Genomic DNA, 20,906 nt, shown 5'->3' on the forward strand with positions numbered 1-20,906 from the left:
TGTTTTGGTTCCTAAATAATAAATATGCATAGCCAAGGAAGAATTTCAGTGCCAGATAATTTTTGCCTCTTCCCACACAGAGAAAGGGCTCTCCTGGTGGCTCAGACGGTAAAGAATCTGCTTGCAATTCGAGAGACCTGAGTTCGATCCCTGGGTTGGAAAATCCCCTGGAGAAGGGCATGGCAACCCACTCCAGCATTCTTGCCTGGAAAATCCCATGGACAGAGGAGCCTGGCGGACCACAGTCCATGTGGATGCAAAGAGTCAGACACAACTGAGCGATGAAGCACAGCCCAGCACACAGAGAAAAGCAGTAATATCATTAACTTGAGGTGTGTGTGTGTGTGTGTGTGTGTGATTAGCAGTAATCTTCAACCAAGAAGTATGTTTGGCCTGTGTATTTCCAAGTCAAGTTTCTTTTTCCACAACCCCTCTGCCACTAGCTGTGCTACATGGCTTGTGGGGTCTTAGACTTCTGGAAACTTAGTTCCCTGATGAGGGGTTGAACTTGGACCCCAACAGTGAAGGTGCCAAGTCCTAATCACTGGACTGCCAGGGAATGCCCCCAAATTTAGTTTTTACATACTAGCTCCTCACCAACCTCCTAGAGGCTCTTTCCTCAGAGCGGCTGAGAGGCTATTTCCTGGGCTCTCATTTCATTCGGTCCTCAGTAAGCTCCTTGGATGAAACTTCTCTCACAACTTTTACACTCTGAGTCCAGGAATAGTAAATTGTTGACAGGAAGCCTTTTGACCAAACCAACACTTAGCTCTTTGGAGGGGGAATTCACACAGAAATGATCCAGTCTGAAGTTGTTTCTCTGCTCTGATTCCCTCACTGGCCACTTCAGGGTCCATCCAGTAGTGCTCTGCTAATCCAGGTGTGATCCAAAGACCAGCAGGAATGGGCATTACCTGGGAGCTTGTTAGAAGGGGAGACTCTCCAGACCTGCTGAATCAGAAACTTCATTTTAACAATCTCCCCATCAGCTTTAGAGGCGGCAACAGAATTCTTCCTTGTCTTTATAAACCCGTTAGTGAGATTACAAAGGAAAAACAAAGCCAGGGAATATACTGTGTATCTTTTTAACACAACTGACTGTTGGCCACAAGCATGGCACCGTTTTTTCCCCTTGACCACCCATCCATTCAACAAATATTTGGGAGGAAAATAAGGGAGCACGGTAGTAATGAACATCTACTGAACTCATTTAACCTCCCAGACATCCATGAGGCCGTTATGTCTACTTTGTATGTGGGGACGTTGAGGAGAGTAAAGAGGAAAAAGCAAGACGCCCCAGTTTGACACCGACAGTGCCCAGTGGAGGAGCCAGGATCCGAATCCACGGCCTTCCGAAAGCAGCACTGGGTCCCACACTGTCTGCCGCCCACACGGGTGTCCGTGCCTTCCCTCTCCTGGGCAGGAATGTCATCTGTTGCACAAGGTCAGACTTCCCCCTTTTTTATTATTAATACTACAACAAATACTTATTTCTCATTCATGTCACAGTCAATGGCTGCAGGCCAGCTGCTTCAGCTCTGCTCCACGTGGTTTAGCATCCAGCTGAAGGAACAGCCCCACCCTGGGAAATACACTCCCAGGCAGAGGGAAGAGCATGAGCCCACCGCGCCATGCTCTGCAAGCTCTGCCTGGACATGTCCACTGACATCCCTCTGCATCAGGAGAAAGGACACACCCTCCTCACTGGGGGATGGGGTGGGCAATGTGAGGTAAGAACATATAAACTCTAGGAAGGAGGAAGCAAATAGCTGTAGCCAAAAATACAACAGATGACAGTGACTCAACGTGCAAAAAGAGTTTCCAGCTTAAAAGGTATAAAATTCTAAATATGAAAACTGATATACTGTCTAAGTATGTCACAGGTCTCCATACTGCAAAGATCAAGCAGCCAGGTTCCTCCTTTGGCCCTCTGCGTCAAGGGGCCAGCAGCCTAGATCGGGGTCAGAGGTAAACAGTAACCAAGTTCCAGAGCTAACACCTTCCAGGAGTCTGGACCTAGTCTCGGTTGGGGGTGGGGTGAGCAGAAGAGTAAACGTGCAGCATCCCGGTCACAGGGTGCAAACACCTAGACCTGCCATTTCCTCCATCCTTCCATCTTGGTCCTTCCAGGCGGGCGGTGGAAAGCGGGAATCCGAGGCGAGAAGAGAGCCTAGAGAGGCTTTCCCTTAACCAAAATGCCGGCCGCGCACTCCATGCCCTCAGCTGACATGGCGGCCTCCGGGTGGTCTCCATGGTAACTCAGCCTGCCTCTCGGGTGCCGGCTCAGGCCGGGCGTGTGTGGAGACAAGCCTTTCCCGCCCCCTCATTTTTTTGCGACAGTTGCAGGGGACGTCACGGCAGTTGGCGGGTGTCAGCTGATTTGCTGCAGCAGCGGCGGCGGTGGAGGCGGCAACGGGCGCCTCGCAGCCGCGTTACCGAGGCGGAGGCTGGGCTGGGGTTCCAGCCCGAAGTTTCCGCGCCCGGGTTTGCCCACCCGGCGTCCTGCCCGGACACGTCCTCGCCTGGTCCTCTTGGCCGGAGGGACGGGAAATAGCCCGGCACACGATGAGGCTGTGACAGGTGAGGGGGCTCTCGGGCTTTCCCGGGGGGAGGTCTCAGCGCGGCTGCACCCCCGCCGTAGGGTTCAGGGGCCAGGGGCTCGGAGGGTCCCCGCCCCGCTCCCTCTGGCGGCGGTGCCCGCCGTCCGATCGCTGCCGCTGGAAGCTCTGATCCGTGCCGGCGCCCGCAGGTTCGGGCCCGCAGCTCGGCGCCAGTGCCCGGAGCGTGGGTCCTGCCCGGGGTCTTCGGGGCCCCCCCGGCCTAGTGAGTGACAGCACTCCTGCCGACGCTGGCTCTCCTCTTGGGATGGGATGCTCCTCCACTCCCAGTGGCAATCTAAACGGAGCGAGATGCTTGACGTTGACGGGTGGGTGGTTCTTGACAGGGCTTTTGGGAAATGTGCTTGCTTTGGGGATTCACACAGCCCTTCCCGATTCTCTTTGGTTTGCCCTTGCCTAGGGTGCTGAGACATCTTTTAGTACACCTGCCCGCTCTCGTCTCCCTGCCCTAGGACTCGATCTAAGCGGATACCTGCCCCCAGCACCCACTTACTTAGTGGGTCCCAGCGTTCTGAAGCTCTGTGCTTGGAGTTAGCCATACCCCCCGCCTTGGATTCAAAAGCTGCCGTTTTGTGCTTTGATTCACTTGCTATGTCAGTTTCTCAGGTCCTAGAATTTGAAATTATGGCAGCTGCATCACAGGAAGCGTTGGAGTTGATGCATCTGATTTTAGGGTTCAGTGAGAGCTACAGTTTGCTTTCACAGTAGCATTTGACATGAGCCAAAAAAGGCAAGCTGTGACTCTTTGAGATGTTTATCATTTAGGGCTTTACAGTCAGGATGTCAAGATCGCCTGTTATATGAGAGAAATTGAGTTTTGAAATATACACACTCGTTTCTTGATAAGCAATTTGTGACAGTATGGAGGTGGAGGACCGCTTAAAAGTGAAAAATAAAGTGTTGAAATGCCTTTAGTATTACGAAGAATCAAAGGTTATCTTGATTTCATCTAAAGTAACATCTTAGTTATTTCAAATTGGGCAAACAGAACAGTATAAACACGTATTAAATGCCTGGTTAATTTTCCTTTTTTTTTTTTTAAGTATTTTATTGAAACATAGTTGATTTACAATGTTGTGTTAGTTCCTGGTGTACGTGTACGCACAGTGATTCAGTAATACAAATATATAGTAGTCTGCATTTGCTAATCTCAAGCTCCCAGTCCTTGCCTCCTTCACCCACCTTCCCCCTTGGCAGTCACAAGCCTGTTTTCTATGTCTGTGAGTCTGTTGCAAAGATAAGTTCATTTGTGTTATGTTAGATTCCACACATGCATTTTTTCTTTAATTTTATTTATGTAACTTATTTTTGGCTGTGCTGGGTCTCCCTTACGGTGCAAGCTTTCTCTGGTTGCAGCGCCCGGGGCTTATTCTCTAGTTGCAGCGCACGGGCTTCTCACCGCAGTAGCTTCTCCTGCTGCGGAGCACAGGCTCCAGGGCATGAGGGCTTCAGAAGTTGCCCCTCGCGGGACGAGTAGTTGTGGCACACGGGCCTAGTTGATCGGAGGCATGTGGAATCTTCCCGAACCAGGAATGGAACCCGTGTCCTCTGCATTGCAAAGCGGATTCTTAACCACTGCACTACTAGGAAAGCCCCCCTCCCCACCCCGTCCTTTTCTTTTCTTTTTTAATAGAAGGGAATACCAACCTTTATTTATACTTGGATTCTAGCTCAGAGCCATTTTAGACAGTATAGCAAAGTGGGAAAAGGCACAGATCCTGGGACCAAGATTCATATTCCAGCACTAGAATGTTAACTGCCCGACAGCTCTCTAACGTTCCCCGCATTCCCTTCAGTCAAGTGGGTACAGGACCACCCCTTCTAGTGGCTGTCATAGCTGCCTCTGCCCTAGAGGCCAGCCTGGGTACTCACCCTACAGGCAGCTCAGTTGAGACTGAATTCTGTAGGTCTCAGATCACTGATTAGGGTGGTTCTCACTTTTCACTTTCATGCACTGGAGGAAGAAATGGCAACCCACTCCAGTGTTCTTGCCTGGAGAATCCCAGGGACGGGGGAGCCTGGTGGGCTGCCGTCTGTGGGGTCGCACAGAGTCAGACACGACTGAAGCGACTTAGCAGCAGCAGCAGCAGCAGCAGCAGTGAGTTATTGAACCTCTGAGGTAGCCCCTACCTCCAGACATTCTGAGGCAAGAAGTAGGAACGTGGCCTGGCTCAAGGACTGAGTGTGATCTTGCGATTTCCTTTAACAGATAGAAGCTCTGTTTTGAAACAGAGGCAGTGGGGTGGCTGGTTTATCTGTGCAGCAGGCGAGCGCGGCAGACTCTGCAGGTAGTGAGCGGGGTGTTGTGCCCTTCTCACCGGGAGCTGGGCTGACATTTCGCCTTAGTGGTGTCCTCTGTGCGGGTCAGTCCTAAGGTTTGTTTTGGATCTCAGATGCAGAGAGTTGAGTTAATCTTTTTCAATTCAGCAATCATCACTGGTGCTGTACACATCTCCTGTTTTTTTTCCCCCCATTCTTTGTCTTTTATTTCCAGTTTCCACTCCCTTCCCTTGCCCACCAGCCCCCGGGCAGCCACTGCAGCATGTATGATATGCATCCTTCTGTTGGTATGTGTTCTTCAATGTATGTTGTTTTGAGCACCCGCATTTTAAGTTTATAGAGATGATATTGTGCATGATCTCATTAAATTTTTTTTCTCTTCCTGCTCTCTACTATTTTTAATATTATTTATTCATTTATTTTTGGCTGTGCTAGGTCTTGGTTTCTGCATGTGGGCTTTTTTCAAAAAAAATTTTATTTTTATTTATTTATTTGGCTGTACTGGAGTCTTAGTTGCGGGCTCTTGGGATCTTCCTTGCCGGGAGCAAGATCTTTTAGTTTCAGTATGTGGGATCTAGTTCCCTGACCAGGAACGGAACCCAGACCCCCTGCATTGGAAGCGCGGAGTCTTAACCACTGGACCGCCAGGGAAGTCCCAGGCTTTTCTTTAGTTGTGTGTGTGGGGGGGGGGGGAAGTGCTACTCTAGTTTCAGTGCTCGGGCCTCTCACTGCAGTGGCTTCTGTAGCTGCAGAGCGTGGGTCCAGGGCTTGCGGGTTTCAGTAGTCGGAGCTTGTGGGACCTAGAGCACAAGCTCAATAGTGGTGTTGCAGGGATTTAGTTGCTCCACAGCGTATGGCTTCCTGAATCAGGGGTGGGACCGGAGCCTCCTGCATTGGCAGGCAGATTCTTTTACCATTGAGCCACCAGGAAGCCCCACCATCTACTATTTAAGGATCTATTTGTGTTGCCATCTATTGCTTCTAGTTGCTGCATTCTGAGTATTTCAGAATTTGCATCTCCTACAGTTGATACTAGGGCTTCCCTGGTGGCTCAGAGGTTAAAGCATCTGCCTGCAATGCGGGAGACCTGGCTTCAATCCCTGGGTCGGGAAGATCCCCTGGAGAAGGAAATGGCAACCCACTCCAGTTTATTGCCGGGAGAAATATCAATAACCTCAGATATGCAGATGACACCACCCTTATGGCAGAAAGTGAAGAGGAACTCAAAAGCCTCTTGATGAAAGTGAAATAGGAGAGTGAAAAAGTTGGCTTACAGCTCAACATTCAGAAAACTAAGATCATGGCATCCGGTCCCATCACTTCATGGGAAATAGATGGGAAAACAGTGGAAACAGTGTCAGACTTTATTTTGGGGGTCTCCAAAATCACTGCAGATGGTGATTGCAGCCATGAAATTAAAAGACGCTTACTCCTTGGAAGGAAAGTTATGACCAACCTAGATAACATATTGAAAAGCAGAGACATTACTTTGCCAACAAAGGTCCATCTAGTCAAGGCTATGGTTTTTCCAGTGGTCATGTATGGATGTGAGAGTTGGACTGTGAAGAAAGCTGAGCGCTGAAGAATTGATGCTTTTGAACTGTGGTATTGGAGAAGACTCTTGAGAGTCCCTTGGACTGCAAGGAGATCCAACCAGTCCATTCTAAAGGAGATCAGTCCTGGGTGTTCTTTGGAAGGAATGATGCTAAAGCTGAAACTCCAAAACTTTGGCCACCTCACATGAAGAATTGACTCATTGGAAAAGACTCTGATGCTGGGAGGGATTGGGGGCAGGAGGAGAAGGGGACAACAGAGGATGAGATGGCTGGATGGCATCACCGACTCGATGGACATGAGTTTGGGTAAACTCCGGGAGTTGGTGATGGACAGGGAGGCCTGGTGTGCTGCGATTCATGGGGTCGCAAAGAGTCGGACACGACTGAGCGACTGCACTGAACTGACAGTACGTGGACTCTTCCCTTTGTGGACACCCATCTAGCTTTCATTTTCCTGCCACTTCAGGCAATATTGTGATAAATGTACCTTTTAGACGTCTGTGATGCTTTCTTTGAGATATCCGTCTAGCAACACAACTTCTGGATTATAGGGTGCTTGTGTTTTTATTGAAGGTTTGCCAGACTGTGTTCCCAGAATGAGCTGCAATGGTCTGTCTTCCTGTAGGCAGTTCAGGAGAGTTTCTGTATCCTTGTATCCCCGCTGATGCTCAGTATTATCCGGCGCCCTGCTTTCCTCCAGACCTCTGGGTACAAAGTGAATCTCGAATTACTTTTCACTATTACTCATGAGTGTGAGTTTCTATGAGCATTTTATCTTCTGGGGTTTTTCCTTTTGTAAAATTGTTCATTCTTTTACCGATCTTTTTTTTTCTTTCTTAAAAAAATTATTTTTTAATTGAAGAATAATTGCTTTCCAGAATTTTGTTGGTTTCTGCCATTCAACAGCATGAGTCAGCCCCAGGTATACCTATGTCCCCTCGCTCTTGAACCTCCCTCCCATCTCCCTGCCCATCCTACGCCTCTAGGTGGTCTCAGGGTCCCTGTTTGGGTTCCCTGAGCCACACAGCAGATTCCCATTGGCTATGTATTTTGCATATGCTTTACCCATTTCTGTTCTGAGGATTCACACTTTTCCTTGTTGATCTTCAGAAGCTCCTTGTATTTCCTAGATTGTTGTTTGTTGTTTTAGTTGCTAAATTGTGTCCTACTGTTTTGCGACATGCCCGGCAAACTACTCCGGCCATGGGATTTCACAGATGAGAATCCTGGAGTGGGTTGCCATTTCCTTCTCCAGGGGATCTCCCGGGACCAGGGATCAAACCTGTGTTTCCCTGCATTGGCAGGTGGATTCTTTACCACTGAGCCACCTGGGGAGCCCATTGCCTCGATTCTAGTCCTTTAAATATTGTTTCTGTTCCTATTCTGTCATTTGTCTCCAACTTTATTTTATGTCCTTCATTGAACAGAAATTTTCAGTTTGACATAATAAAATGAAAAATTTTTTTGCCTATGCTTTGTGTTTTTGATTAAAGAAATCTTTCCGCAACTCTGTGGCACAAAGTTGTTCTCCTGTTTTATGTACTACTAACTTTATAGTTTTCCTTTAAATTTATAGGTCTCGAATCCATCCGGAGTGTTTTTTTAGGTGTCGCAAGATAGAGATTCGGTTTATTTTCCACATAGCGTGTCAGACTTCCTAGTGTCGGTCTCTCCTTTCCCCATAGATAAGTGCTGCTACACTCGCTGTGTATTAACCTCTTATACAAGCTCTCAACACTGTATTCTGTTCCTTTGGCTCATTTCTTTGCTTTTGTTCTAATATCACGCTATTTTAGTACTATGGCTTTGTGTATTTTTTTCTTACATAAGTAAGTCTTTCCATTTATTTTGTTTTAGCTTTATGTTGAAATAATTCTAGATTAAGGAAGTTGCAAAAGTGCTACAAGAGGGCTGATTTCTCCCACTGGTTACATTTCATGTAAATCCACCAGTTTCCTTCCAAGGTTATATTTGATACAACTTTAGTAAACAGTAAAACCAAGAAGTTGCCATCGGTGCAGTGCCTTATGTAGTGCTTTGCCATTTATCACCTGTGTGGATAGACTCCTGTAGCCACCACTGCAGTCGAGATACAGACCGGGGACTCCCCGGTGGACCGGTAGCTAAGACTGCACACTCCTAATGCAGGGAGCCCAGGTTTGATCCTGATCAGGGAACTAGATCCCACATGCTGCAGCTAAGACCTGGCAGAGGCAAATAAATAGATAAATAATACATTTTTAAAAAAAGATACAGAACTATCCTGTCACCACCAAGACCTCTTTCAAGCTGCTTCCATACGTTCCCACCAGCAGTGTATGAGAGACAGTTTCTTTGCATCCTAGCCGGCATTTGGTATTATCACTATAGTTCATTGTGATCTTAATTTATGTTTCCCAAATGGCTAGTGATGTTAAATTTCTGATAAGGCAAGTTTTCCATTCTTTTTTGATTTTCAAAGTTGGCTTGACTATTTGTGGATTTTTATTCTTTTCTATGTATTTTGAAGCTAGAGTTTCTAAAAAACAATACACGTAGAATTTTGATTTACTGTGCATTAAATGTATGTCTGTTATGGGGAAAACTGATGTCTTTATAACATTAGATCACCTTATCCAAGAGCATGGCATAGTCTTCCATTTATGACCGAACAGAAAGAAAAGTTTTGTAGTTTAAAAAAAATACTGTGAATATATACTAATTTAGAGTAGATTATTGCTCATAGAAGAAAACGCTACTGAATTTCACATATTGATATTTTACCTTTGTGTGTGTGTTCTACTAGAAAGAGATCAAAATTTGTAGTACAAATCTTGAAATAATTTTGGTACTTGTAGAGTTAGGCCTGGAACTAGGTAGCACTTTTTTTATCTTTTAATCTTTGGCTGTGCTGGGTCTTCCTTGCTCTGCATTGCAGAGTGCGGGCTCTGGGGCCTGAGGGCCTCGGTAGTTGCAGCAAGTGATTCATTCTTTGTGGCTCCGAGCCCTGGAGCAGAGGCTCAGTAGTTGCGGTGAAGGGGCTTAGTTGCTCCACAGTATGTGGAATCTCCCCGGACCAGTAATCACACCTGTACCCTGTGCATTGGCAGGAGGATTCTCATCCCATGTACCACCAGGGAGGTCTTCGGTAGCATTTTTATTATTGGTTTATCTGTTACTTTTTTTTTTTGAAACTATTTTGTTGTTGGAACAGATAAGCTCAATGATTAGAGTGTGGGGTCAGTGAGGTCATTGCTGCACTTTACACAGTGTCCTCAGTCTTACATATATGGAGGCCAGTGGTCGTGGGCAGAGCCCTCTGAGAGCTTTTGTATGGATCTGTGTGCACTCAGTTGTGTCTGACTCTTTTGCGACCCCATGGACTGCAGCCCACCAGGCTTCTCTGTCATTGGAATTTTCCAGGCATGAATACTGGAGTGGTTTGCCACTTCCTACTCCAGGGGATCTTCCCAACCCAGGGATCGAACCTGACTCTCTCTCGCCTCTTGCATTGGCAGGTGGATTCTTTACCACTGTGCCACCTGGGAAGCCTGGATCTGGATCTGATACTTAAAACTGCTTTGCTGATAAGAGCACAAAAGATAATATTGGAAGAAGTCTTACACTGTGACTGTATTCAGCAAGTTCTGTCCAAGTGAAATTTTAATTTCTTTTGTATTAAGTAACATAGACATTAGATTCATAAAACAGTAATTAATTTAAGTAAAATCGGGCATCTTTTGCAAAATGTATTGGTGGTGTTTAATGAAAATGTAGGTTCTTTGGACTGATAGTTGTTTGTGTTAGTAGTCATCAAGAAATGTTGGAGCAATGCAGCGTTAGAGCGCTGGTCAGTTCAGGACGGAGAAACCTTCTGAAGTTTGCAAGTTATTCTGTAGGCTCTTGTAGAACGGAAAACTGCTGGAAAGACATGGTTGTTTAACCACCGTCTCCCATCCAGTTAGCAATTGTAACTCATGACCCCTCAAGCTCCCTGAAGACATTTTACTGGTGTTTTGCACATACGTATTTCTTTATGAATGTTGGCAGTTAGTATATGTCAATGATAACAGATTGATAGAATGTGCCAGTTACCTTCTGTTCTCACATTCAAGTTTTTTATTTGGCTGTCTTCCTTAAGGGCTCTTCTTTTTTCTAAACATTTCAAATATGAACAAACAATAAACATCACCATTAATGAGGAAAACCTTACACTAATAAAGCGCCAGTTTACTAAGTTTAAGAAACTTTACTTAAAGTTACTAAGGTTAGTAGACCTTAGTGAGTGTGGTAACAATAACTTAAAGTAAACCATGTTAGTTAATTTGCTGCCTAGGTCCTAAGCCACGTCTTATTGTGTATGTGTCACAGATACAAGGAAAGAGGCCAGAATATAGGTGCAACCTGTAGCTGCAACTACAATTAGTATGCTAGTGGGGATTTGATTAAGGGGATTCATATTAATTGTTGACATTATTGTAGAAAAATTCATTGATTAAAAACGGAAATCCAAAGCATATAAGATCAAGATGTATTTTAATTTGTTGATGGATACAACTTTTTTAAAGCCAGGCACACGTTTCATTCATTCAGTTCAGTTCAGTCACTCAGTCATGTCCGACTCTTTGCGACCCCATGGGCTGCAGCATGTCAGGCTTCCCTGTCCATCGCCAACTCCTGGAGCTTACTCAGCTCATGTCCTTTGAGTTGGTGATTCCATCCAACCATCGCATCCTCTGTCGTCCCCTTCTCCTCCCGCCTTCAATCATTCCCAGTATCAGGGTCTTTTCTAGTGAGTCAGTTCTTTGCATCAGGTGGCCAAGGTATTGGAGTTTCAGCTTCAGCATCAGTCCTTCCAGTGATTATTCAGGACTGATTTCCTTTAGGATGAACTGGTTGGATCTCCTTGCTGTCCAAGGGACTCTCAAGAATCTTCATTCGTTACTTTGTTCATTTATTCAGTAAATATTTGGGTACCTCCTATGTAGCTGAAATTCTAGGCACTGGGAATACAAGATAGAACAAAAGAAACATAAATCATCACCTTCATGGAATTTATGCTACGGTGACAGATTCAGACAAAAATAAATAAGCATTTGGTATGTTAAATGACTGTAAGGGCTCTGGAGCAGTATAGCAAAATACTGTTGGGGTGGTGGGTTTTACAATTTATATTGGTTAGGAAAGGCCTCGCTAAGCAGACAACATTTTAGCAGAGATCTGAAGTGGGTGAAGGAGCTCCAAAGAATGACTTCCTGTCCCCTAAGCTGGGGAAGACTGTGGGAGGGCCAGGTTTGGGGAAGAAGACCAGAGACTCACTTTTGAACCCGTCAGAGTTGAGAAGCTTATTAGCCATCCAGATGGAAGTGCTGAATAGGAAGCTGTGTTTGTGAGGATGGAGTCAGAGGAGAGCCCCTTGCTGGGAACGGGGGAATTGTCAATGCTTAGCTGCTGTTTCAAGTTGTGAGGCTGGGGCTTCCCAGGTGGCTCAAGGGTAACAAATCCACCTGCCACGGGTTCGAGCCCTGGTCTGGGAAGATCCCACATGCCGTGGACCAACTAAGCCCATGAGCCACAACTCCTGAGCCTGTGCTCCGGAGCCTGGGAGCCGCAACTCTTGAAGCCCAAGCACCCTGGGGCCCACACTCTGTAGCAAGAGAAGGCACCGCAATGAGAAGCCTCACACCGCAACTGGAGAGTAGCCCCTGCTCAATGCAGCTAGAGAAGAAGTCTGTGCAGCCATGAAGACCCAGCACAGCCAAAAATACATACGTACATCAATAAAGTTATATTAAAAATAAAATTGTGAGGCTTGGGGAGATCACTGAGGGAAGTGGGGAGGGCGTGTTGCCAGAGGAGACAAGTCCAAGGACTCGGCTCTGAGTATTCCCACGTTTAAAGGTCAGAAAATGAGGGAAAGTGGAGACTAACGCTTCGGAGACAAGACAAGCTGCTTCGGTAGCAGCAGCGTATGAAGATGTGGACGCCAAGTGAAGAAGTCTTTCGAGGGAGAAATATGAAGTGTACCAGTGCTGCTGGTAGGGCAGTAAGGAGGATTAGGACTTGACTTGGGCTCAGCAAGGGGGAGGTCTGGGTGGCCTTTCTAGGAACATTTGTGTGGCAGGGGGAGCGCTGGGCTGTTGTCTGTGTGTACGGAGGAGGGTGATGTTACAAGTGAGGACATTCCGATGTTTGCTCAGGGTTTGCAGTAAGTAAATGGAGAAGGAAATGGCTCCCCACTCCAGTATTCTTGCCCAGAGGATTTCACGGACAGAGGAGCCTGGTGGGCTGCGGTCCATGGGGTCGCAGAGAGGCGGACACGACTGAGCGACGGAGCGTGCGCAGTTAGTAAACGGGGAGCTGGGGTCTCCCCTAGTCCGTGTGACTCTCAAGTCTTCACGTGTACTCAGCAGACCTGACTGATCCCCAGGATACTGTGGCAGTTCATCTTCTAGTTGGGGAAGCACATTTGTTTCTTCTTCTGTGTTATTTTACTTTATAAACCATGAAAAGCTTCAGTGCTCAGGGTTTTGATGGCAGTTTCCTTTCTGAGGGGAAGAAGTAGGAATGATTGGGGATGGTGGTGAGATTCTAGTAGGTGAGGGAGATGAAGTCGGTTCTACCAGATGGGCTCTGTTTTCCCTAAGATGTAGGGGCTTGGTGGGCATCACTTGTTTGTGGCCTAATCGGTAACTCTTGAAACTGAGGCACTTTGACGATGGGTAGACCATAAATAGCTGCAGAAATTCAAAACGTGATTCATAGGCCTCGAAGCCTATGAATCATTTTTAAAATGGGATGGATTTTTGACGAGATAGCTCTACAGTTCTTCAAAACCCAGCTCTCACGCTCAGGGCTGTCTTTGCAATGAGAAACAAGTGGAGTCTTCTGTTGCCATCTGCTCATTCCACATGTTCTTTTGAAACAGAATCCTGGAACTTCCTTTAGCAAAGCCTTCCTGAAGTGTCAGGTTCCCTGGAAGCAGATTTCTTGCCACTCAAATAAAGTATAATCTTGGCAATTTAGCAAGGAGCTTAGTATTCAGGAGGTGAAGTCCCTCACTGACCCTAATTCTGAGGCGGCAGCTCAGTGATTCCTTCAGAGCATTTTACGATCTAGCTGTCTCATTGCGTTACAATAAACAGTCTTCATCATCTGATTCAGGTTTTTCTAAGTCTTCAGTGAATTGACCACAAAAGCACAAAACAAGCACAAAGAAAATTCATAATCATAATGACTGCTACCTTCATCACACCGTGAGTTTGACTTGAACACATTTTTTTGACAAATGATGTAGGGATGTTCTGTGAATGTGAACAAACCTTTAAAGAATCTTTTCTTCATTCATTGTCTTGGTGGCGGGTACGTTTAATTACTTAGTCTGTAGTCTCTGCTTTTCATTATCCCTGTTGATAGGTGGCGGCCTGCCTGCTCTTGTTCATGTGTGTGTGCCCATTCTCAAGAGAGAGACTTTGAGTTTGTTTTTGTCTGCAGGCCTCAGAGGGCCTGCCTAGGGCACAGGAAGCAAACAGACTGAGGCAGTGTTAACTCTCCTATGAAGACGCCTGTGTTCCTGGGCTGGACGTGTATCTCGCTGTAGCATTTGAGCATTAGAAAAGCAGTGTAGAGAGATGAACACTGACCTGATACCAGATTTTTTATATCGTCTTGACACTTGTAGCTTTTAGAAGTCATCTGGAATACCAGTATCCCATTAGATTTTACAGAAGAGGATGGTCTTGCCAGAGTGTCACTCCCTAGGTTATTCATAGTTTTAAAGGGAAAAAAGAGTTATGGTGGAGGTAGCTGGTAGTCACTGCCTTAGTCAGGTGGTCATGGGTGGCATCACCGACGATGGGACAGCGTGATGTCACGTGCCTCCCGTTGGTGATGCAGTATGAAGGACACTGATACGTACTGATACAGTATGAGGGAGCCTGCTGATACCTTTAGATCTGACTTCCAGTTTATAAGAAAAGTAGGAGACAGATGAATGCATGATAAATGACATCATAAATACAATTAGATGTGAAATGTGGAACATTTTTCAAGCAGTTGGTTTTGTTTTTTAAAGTTAGAATGAAGCATGAAAGTCAGTATGAAAAATGAGTGAGACTTGTTCTAGAACTAAAGAGCAAGGAGGCATCACAGTCAAGTGCAGTGTGTCAAACTTGATAGTTTATTTGCTAATATTAGTAAATAATATTTATTTATTGAGTCATCTTTATACTATTTTTGAACTTTTTGTATATTTAACATTTTTTATAATAAAAAATTGGGGAGAATCACAAGGGGGAAAGTAGATTTCATCTTAAGCCTTTTATTAAAAGAACAGTCAAATTTATAAATATTCCTTTGGGAGTTCCCTGGTGGCTTCGTCATTAGGATTCCAGGCTTTCATTGCCATGGCCTGGGTTCAATCCCTGATGAGGAACTGAGATCCTACAAACCATTGAGTGAAAGGAAAAGAAAAAAACCCTCCAAATCGAGTGAAAAAGAGGGATGAAAGATTTTTCCCCTTTGCCTTGAATTTTTCTTAGGCTTTGTTAGGCCTTTACAGAGCTAAGCAGGAGAAAGCTGAAGAAATAGGAAAAAGATAACCGGAGAGTACACTGTACTGGAAACCTGAGAGAGGAGAGTCGAGGATTAGCAAGTGATCAGCTGTGTCAAGCGAGTAGCTATAGGAGACTGAATATCACGTAAGGACTGAGTAAGATGGTTAGGAAAGTAGGAATCCACAGTAGTCTAAGGATGTCAAAGTGTCCTGTTTCCTCACTTCTCTTCTGGGACCTTGCTTCTCTCTGCAGTACTGGAGGGTTCTTCCGTGGAGGATCATATCAAAAATGTTGACCTCTGTGTAGCGGGAGATCTTAAGTCTGTTTGAAGATACAATCTATACTACATGAGGCAGTTGGTAGTAAGGAAATGGAAACACTGCATTAAAGGCCAGGGGGGTTCAAAGTGTTGATTGTCCTAACAATGAGAGAAAGAGAGAGAAAATGGGAGAAAGAATGAATGTGAGAGGGAGGGAGAGAGAGATTGCCAGATTTACATGCAGGGGGCGGTAACAAGTGAAGGTATTTTGGTCAAAAGTGAGATTAGAACATGTTTGAAGGACAAAGGCTAATTTAATTGACAGACAGATAAAATGGTAGTCAATTAAGGGAGTGAAGTGAAGTTGCTCAGTCGTGTCCGACTCTTTGGACCCCATGGTCTGTAGTCTACCAGGCTCCTCCGTCCATGGGGTTTTTCCAGGCAAGAATACTGGAGTGGGTTGCCATTTCCTTCTCCAAATTAAGAGAGTAAGATCCTTCAAAGAGTCCGGGAAGAATTTAAATCTAATTTAAATTTTCTTCTAATTTAATTTTTTGCTGATTTAGATTTAAATCTTCTAAATCTAAAAAGATGAGATGTTTCTTCCTCAGAAATAGCTTGCTTGGCACACAGTGAAAGCTTAATAATAAATGCTAGTTATTGTGATTCTCTGTTTGTTCATTCAATAAATATGTATTCATTCAACAAGTAAATACGTATCATTCAGCAAATACATACTCCTCTATCCATGGAACTGTCCAGGCAAGATGGAGTGGGTAGCCATTCCCTTCTCCAGGGCATCTTCCTGACTCAGGGACTGAACCTGGGTCTCCCACTGCAGGCAAATGCTTTACTATCTGAGCCACCAGGGAAGCCCCAGTTGGTCAGCAGTAGTAGTGGTGGTTTAGTTGCTAAGTCGTGTCTGACTCTTGCGATCTCATGGACTGTTGTCTGCCAGACTCCTCTGTCCATGGAGTTTTGCAGGCAAAAATACTAGAGTGGTTTGCCATTTCCTTGTCCAGGGGTCTTCCTGAACCTGGGTCTCCTGCACTGCAGGCAGATTCTTTACCAACTGAGCTACCAGGGAGTCACTAGTAAGAGTCTATAACTATTCTGGGTGCTGGTAAACCACCTCATATCCTAGTGGAATGCAGTTTGCTTGATAGTGATTGAATCACAAAGATGGTGGACTTACTTGAATGATCTGGTTTTACTCTAGAAGGGCACAGCTTTTAGTGGAATGGGTGCATTTATAAACAAATAATTACACACAGCGGTGAGTGTTCTGCACCAGTGTATAGAAAATATTGTGAAAACATGATTGCAGGAGTCGTGAATCATGGGTTTTGGAACAGGTCCCTCATAGCAGAGAAGAACTAGTACTGGAACGGGTTATAGGCTAAAGTCAAATGTTTATTATAGTTAAATGTTTTTGAAAACTCATGTTTGTGTGTGTATGGGCATCTTAAAGAACTTGGTGAATCAAGGCCATATGTTTTATTTTATTTATTTATTCTTTTGGCTCCACCTCACGGCTTGTGGTGGAGAAGGAAATGGAAACCCACTCCAGTATTTTTGCCCGAAGAATTCCACGGTCAGAGGAGCCTGGCAGGCTACAGTCTATGGGGTTGTAAGAGTTGGACACGACTAAGTGACTAAGCACACACACAGCACATGGCTTGTGGGATCTTGGTTCCCGGACCAGGGATCGAACCCGTGTCCCCTGCAGTGGAAACGTGGAGTCCTAACCACTGGACTACCAGGGAAATCCGTGGGCCATTTTATTTATTAAACTGTCTTTTGGAATACAGTGAAATACCCAAAGGTAGGGGGGAATAACCCTTAAGACCAAAGAGTTTATCTTGAGAATCAGGATTCCCACTCAGTCCAGCCTCTTATTTCTCTTCCTTTTTAGAGGTATACTTATCATTACTATTTTTTTAAATTGGTATCATTACAGAATTATTGTAAATATTTGTATGTGTATATGTATAGATGTGTGTGTGTGTGTATATGTATATAGCCCCTCTTTTAGAACCCCAGACAGGAGTGTATTTCATATACAGTACTGCACCTTTTCCTCTTACTATATATTTTGGAGATTAGTCTTTATATCATGCATCAGTGTTCTATTGTAAGACTCGCTAATAAATTTGTTTAACCCCCGACTAATGGACACTAAAGTTCTCTCTATGAACCCATGAACAATTAGAGAAATTTTCAAATATGTAAAACTATTAATAGTAAGAACAATATGGTGAGGACTCTTGTACTAAAAATAGCTTCAACACTTATTTTTATGGTTGAGTTTCCTGGGGAAAGGAAGCAGGTTTGGTCAGAGGGAGGAGTTGAGCTGTAATGAGTCCCAACAGAATCTCAGGTGACCCTGGAGGGTAGAAAGAAGATGGAACGACCCCTCCAAACTATCCTGAATTGATGTGAGGGGGACTGGGCTTTACTGTTTATCTCCAAATTGCGCTTCCCTGATAGCTCAGCTGGTAAAGAACCTGCCTACAATGCAGGAGACCCCAGGTCCATTCCTGGGTTGGGAAGATCCACTGGAGAAGGGATAGGCTACCCACTCCAGTATTCCTGGGTCTCCCTGGTGGCTCAGTCGGTAAAGAATCTGCTTGCAGTGGGGGAGACCTGGGTTCGGTCCCTGGGTTGGGAAGATCCCTTGGAGAAGGGAAAGGGCACCCACTCCAGTATTCTGGCCTGGAAAATTCCATGGACCGCAAAGAGTCAGACATAACTGAGCGACTTTCGTTTTCACTGTCCAAATTGATCAGTCATTGGATGTGGCTTGCAGGCAAGGTGTCTCCCTTTGGCTGGGGGCCGTCATTAGCCAAATGACTAAATGCCAAGACAACCTCGTGGTCTTAGCAGCTGGGGTAAGAAGTCCTTTGTTCCTCGAGGTAGATCTGGATGCATTCCAGCCACCACACTGATGATCATACTTCATCTCCATCCTTTCCTATACCTCTTACCCCTCTTCCTCTCCCCATGTCAGAGCCCAGACATCAGGTCATTTTATCCATAAATACTACAGTTCTGCTTACCTTTGAGTAATGTGTTTTTGTAAAGTCTAGATTCATCAGATTGATTGGAGAATGAAGTTTTCTGGTAAATGAAATTTTATGATAAATGAAGACAGCATAGAATACAGGAGGGCATTTATTTCCTTAGGAATCAGGTCTGTGTGTGCCTCTGAGCTCTGAGATCAGTTTGTGGTGTGATTTTGAGAGAGCTACTGATGGACCTAACGGAGTCTAGCACTAGGAGTTATGTTTAGACACAACCTTGTAGTCTTTCCTTTTTATGGCAGATTTTAATAAAAATGCAAAACAGTTTAATTTTCTTTCCTGTCAACTTTGAAGTTGGAAAATGTAAGCACCTAAGCTATTCTGTACCTATTTATTTATGTTTAAATTTTAAAAAGTTAATTTTTACTTATTTATGGCATTCAGGGTCTTAGTTCCCTGACCAGGGATTGAACCTGTGCCCCACCTGTTGTGGAAGTCTGGAGTCTACCAGGGGAGTCCCTGCCTATTTAAATTAAGGGAAGAGAGGTCCACCAAGGGGATTGCAGCCTGCAGAACCTGAGAATAAAACCTCTTCAAGTGAAATTTCAAGGTGTGGTCTGTGTTCCCTGACAACTTTTTGAAAGGAGGATATTATTGTCCATCTTTTACAGATGGGGAAGCTGAGACCTAGCCTAGAGTGGTAACTTTTTCAAGATTGCATAGAAGAGTCAGGATTTGAATATAGTTTTTCTGAGCGTAAGTTCATTGTTCTTTCAGTTGTTATTTTTGTTGCTGTTGTTGACTGCAGTACAGTTTTATTTCTGTTTAGAACTGAGAAATAGGTGCAATCAGGTAAAACAGAAAAATATATGAAATTTAGGTAGGCAAAAGAGATGACTTGATTTTTATCTCTCAGACCCCTGCTCTTGATGATTTGATTTTTTTTTTTACTTAAAGATGATTCAAAATTCATTGTATAAATACTCTTGATGAGAAAGCTAATCCTCAGAAGTGAGATGCTGTCATCAAAGACTGCATGGTTAGTGGCAAGATGACGGATAGAATCTAGGACTCCCATTATTTCACTCTAAAGCTTTTTCAGGAAAAAGATTATATTTAATAGCCAATATCTAAATATGATTTTAAGTTAGATTTGATACAAATTTCCTCTGTGTCTCAGTTTGATACTCAGTTCTCTTCATGCAGCAGGTGATGTTGCCAATAAAGAGAGCAGTTGAATGATGATGGCCGGAAAACTGCATGCTCTGCATTTACATTGCCATTTAATCAAAAACTTCAGACTTAGATTCCTGTGTCTTGCCAAACTGAATAGTTAGCTCCTGCCTTGTTTGCCCGCTTTTTATTCTGATCAGTCCCTCAGGACCAGGTTTACTTGGTACGGACTCCGTGGTCGTCTCAGTCAGTCCCTCTCAGAGATCCTTGACTGGTCTGTCCTCATGAGCCATGCTGTCCTTCAGTTCACATTATTTCGTCCAGTACTTGTGATGGCTTTTCTACTTTCACTTTTATTTTATTGGATTTTTAAGATGCTGGGAAAAAATGTTTTCAGAGATTTACATTTTTTCTGGACTGAGATATATATTTCTTTGTATTAAGAATGTTCACATCATTTGGTCATATAATGAACTAAACATTTCTCATCCTGTTCTTTCTTGCTTTTGATGTATCTAAGTCATGTACTCACATGACATATAGAGCCAAATAGATCCAGAAGACTTTATTATACAAAAAGAAAATTGAAGAGAGGAAGAAAAATGTGTTGAAAGCCCACATGTCTGTGGCGTAATGATTGAAGATTACATTGAATTTTAGGTAATTCACTGGACATCGATTGGTTTGGTTATAGCTGACAAGTACCATGGAAGACACAAGCTGTTATCTTAGTTTTGAGTAAATGAATTAGTCTCTAAAACAGGTCCAGGTTATTAAATAAATACCAGTGATTGAATTATAGAACATATTTACTTATAATGAAGATTTTTTTTTTCTTAATAGATGTTTAAGAAATTTCTGCTGCCTAATTATTACACTGTAACCAGATTTATAGGTTTTGAAGTATTCTTTCATATGCTAATTCTAAATGCATTGAAATACATTTAGGTCAAAACAAGTTCTGAAAGTAATGTATCTTTTCTCTGATTCAAAAATTCATGTTAGAATCTTGTAGTCTTTCAGTTGTCATGAATGAATGTGTTTGTTGTATTTGCTAAAGGGAATTGTAAACTTTTAAGGAAAATTAATTTTCCTTAAAATAATTTTAAGGAGTAATTTGTTTCAAAGGAGAACATGTTAATATACCTAGTAAAGTCAGAATACATGTAGTTTTGCAAGATTAAAAATGTGTTCGTACATTATTAGGTACTTGTCCAGTTTTGAATTTATGGCATCTAATTATATGTACCTCACATTATTTCTTCCTTCTTGCTGGTGAGTAGATATGTTTGCGTTTTTAAGGAGAGAATAACTTTGTTTTCCAGAAGAAAAGTGTTATTCTCTTAGAAAAGTCATAGAATGAATTAAGAATCTTGCAGGAAATAGCCACAAAATTATTTGATTTCCTCTTTTTTAAGAAGATTAATTTTGTTTGGGAATGTGGAGTCTTAGTTCCCTGACCA

General features: G+C 44.0%; 1 protein-coding gene across 4 annotated transcripts in view; it reads left to right on the forward strand.

Moving 5' to 3' along the window:
- Positions 1-2,343: 2,343 nt before the first annotated feature.
- WDR7 (WD repeat domain 7) overlaps positions 2,344-20,906 on the forward strand; it is a 354,748-nt gene continuing 336,185 nt past the window's right edge. For all 4 annotated transcript variants that reach the window (XM_027526250.1, XM_027526251.1, XM_027526252.1 and 1 more), the window contains exon 1: positions 2,344-2,580. The gene's annotated coding sequence lies outside the window, so the exon portion shown is untranslated. The remainder of the gene's footprint in view (positions 2,581-20,906) is intronic.

Source organism: Bos indicus x Bos taurus, chromosome 24, assembly GCF_003369695.1.
Source record: "Bos indicus x Bos taurus breed Angus x Brahman F1 hybrid chromosome 24, Bos_hybrid_MaternalHap_v2.0, whole genome shotgun sequence".
NCBI lineage: Eukaryota > Metazoa > Chordata > Mammalia > Artiodactyla > Bovidae > Bos > Bos indicus x Bos taurus.